The sequence below is a fragment of the Engraulis encrasicolus genome, chromosome 12 (genome assembly GCF_034702125.1).
Source record: "Engraulis encrasicolus isolate BLACKSEA-1 chromosome 12, IST_EnEncr_1.0, whole genome shotgun sequence".
NCBI classification, from domain to species: Eukaryota; Metazoa; Chordata; class Actinopteri; order Clupeiformes; family Engraulidae; genus Engraulis; species Engraulis encrasicolus.
The window spans coordinates 26,749,520-26,752,700 of NC_085868.1; positions in this window are offsets into that span (position 1 = coordinate 26,749,520).

The following is a 3,181-nucleotide window of genomic DNA, read 5'->3' on the forward strand; positions in this document are numbered from 1 at the left end:
CAAAATAAAATTCAAAATTAGAACATATTCCTGTAGTTTGCGTTTTTTTTACCATTATTGTTGATAGTGGCACACTCATTGATTAGAGATGTTGAAGTTGGCACTCCATGTCTCAAAGGTTGCCTACCCCTGGCCTACAGTATTCAGAAAAAAACATTTCTGAACAATATTTGTTTTAAAGTTATGTAGGATTAAACGGTATAATTACCTGTCACTGTTACATTGATGGCATGACTTCTGCAGCCTGCAGAGTAACGTGTTTTACACTCACACATGTACAGTCCAGAGTCAACTTAAGTTATGTTTTTGAAATGAAGGTAAAAGACGCCGAATGTCTCCTGTGTGCTTTTCCATGCCATTTCTATTTGGCCTGTTGTAGTAAATGGGAGACATTCATTTGATTCATCTAACCATTTGCACCACTCCATCTTTGGCTTTTCGTGACAGTATTGGACAGGGCAGTTGATCGTCAGACTTTGGGAGCGAGAAGCGACAGCCGTGGTATTTCGCTTCATAAACACCTGCGGGTCACAGAATTCACTCCCATCTGAGAATTCAATAGGTCAACAGAAACATAAATAGAGTTCTCACAAATTATAGGCCTATATTTGTTTCAAATCAATCAAGCAATCAATCAATCAATCAATAAATATAATATAATAAATAAATATAAAATATACATAATATAAAAATAAATATAAATAATATATGAATATAAATAAATCAAATAGGAGCTCAATGCTTATATGCAATGCAAAAATACATTATTGCTTTTCAGTGAACAGAGAGAATTGATGCAGATGTCAGCTATGTTATAGGCTAGTATTACTTATTTTTGTTACACAACTAACAAAGACAGTGTTGGTAACATTCGAAATTGTATGCTCACAATCAAACTGTTTGGGTAACTTTCTGTCCAGTTCAGTAAACAAAACTGAAGGGCTTTTTTTAGATTAGATTGTCCAGCCCTAATTGTGATGGTGAATCAACAGCAGACATTTATTACGGGGCCTTGCTTTGCCTTTATATCTAATACTGTATGTTTTTATGGAATAAGGTCTTTGACTTTGAGTCTGTGACTTTGCACCACTTAATTTCACATTGCAACTGATGGTCAGACAGGGATCAAACAGCTTCAGAAAATACAGTACATTCTGAATTGTGATCTGAGGATTGTACAATTTGAACAAATTTGTTGGTTCAATGAATACCAGCATAAATGTTACACAATATTATGGTATATACCATAGTTGAACATAGGCCTGTCAGAATAGTTTTTAATACAATTCACATTAAAGAAATTAGGCTATTAATTGCACACAGTGTCAAAAATATTTGCTATGAAGCTATGGAGGATAAAACTGAATCCTCTCACTTTGACATGAATGCTATGACTCACACAGCCACCTAAGTTACACTGGCACCTATAGAGTCCAACATCAGCTTTGGTGATGTTTTTGAAATTAAGAGAAAAGATGCCGGATTTGATACCCGTGCTTCTCCACGGGAAGTTGATTTGGTCTGTTTCATTAAAAGAGTGACAATCATTTGATTAAACTTTGCACCACTCCATCTTTGGCTTTTCGTGACAGTATTGGACAGGGCAGTTGATCGTCAGACTTTGGGAAGAAAATGCTTCAGCCTTTGTATGCCGTTTGACAAAGATCCGAGTGTAACACAATTCACTCCCATCTTTAAATTCAAGACAGTAAACAGAAACATAAATTCTAATTAAAATTCTCACTACCACCCCAGACACTCCAGAAAGATATACTGTACAAGTTACCATAGATGAAAAGTAAGTTCTGCAGTATTGCAGTAGAACACTGTAATTTAGAACAAATAAACAAACATGTATAGGCTAGTAGGGATAGGCTACTTTAAAAAAAGAAAAATATGATATGGACCTTTCAGAACAAGGCTGTTACAATCAGCAGCACACTTTCCAATCTCTTTTGATATTCTTGGGACTGAAAATAATTTATTCCATTATGTGTTGTATTTCAGTGGTAAAGAAAATAATATACATAATATACATAATTTTGTATATTTCTCACACTATTATGGGATTATACAAAGGCAGGCCAGTGCGGGACATCACGGTACAAAACCATTGTGTCACAACTGGATGAAATGTAGGCTATAGTTACCTGTCACTGTTACATTGATGGCATGACTCTGGTAATTTGGAGACATAGGCCCATAATTAACCTGGCACCTGTACAGTCCAGAGTCAGTTTTTGTGGTGCTTTTAAAATGGAAGGAAAATATGCCGTATTTTTCATCTGTGCTTCTCCACACCATTTCAGTTTGCTCTGTTTCTTTGAAAGAGTGGCAAACATGTGAATCTGCCAATGTGCACCACCTCATTTCTGGCTTTTCATCGCAGTACTTCACAGGGCAGTTAATCGTCAGACTTTGTGATGAAAAAGCCTCAGCCATAGAATTCCGATTTATAAAGATCCCGGGCTGACACGGCCCATACCAATCTGCAAATTCAAACATCAACGCCAGCATGTAATTTAGGCCTACTTTACATACAATATTTCCACATGAAACAAACACAACAATTTCCTTGTCTAATATACATTACATGGGAAGCAGCATAGTGACGGTTTGTGGTTCAATTTCCACCTCCATAAACATGTAGAAACAATTCCCAATGTCCAAGGACATCCCATTTCCATCCTTTTAAATATGCAAATATGTTTACATGTCATTACTTCTGTCAGTGCTTTGACATTTTGAGAACTGAAATATAAAAATTAACGACGAGGAAAAAAGCATGGGCCTTTAGCAAAATATCAATCTAAGTTATTTTGAGTAACAATTTAGTTACACATTAAGATATTAGAAGATATTTGTGTGATAGCACATTTCAGGTTTAGGCCTGCTACTCACCTTCAGCTTCTGTAGAGAACACATGTGAAGAAAGGCTGAGAAGTTGTAAGGTGAAAAAGAGATACATGTGCCCAGGCGCCATGGCTGGAGCTCTATGATAAGCCTTATGAAAAGACAGTCAGCTTGGTTTTGACTGAGATGTGATGTCATCAGTACATCTTAAAAAAAGAATGGAGTGGGAGCAGCTATACACGAATAAGCTCAAGTTCAATTGCCGTGTGATCAATAAAACATCACTAAGTTATGACGCGGACAGTTATGGTGTGTCTACTGGCTTAAG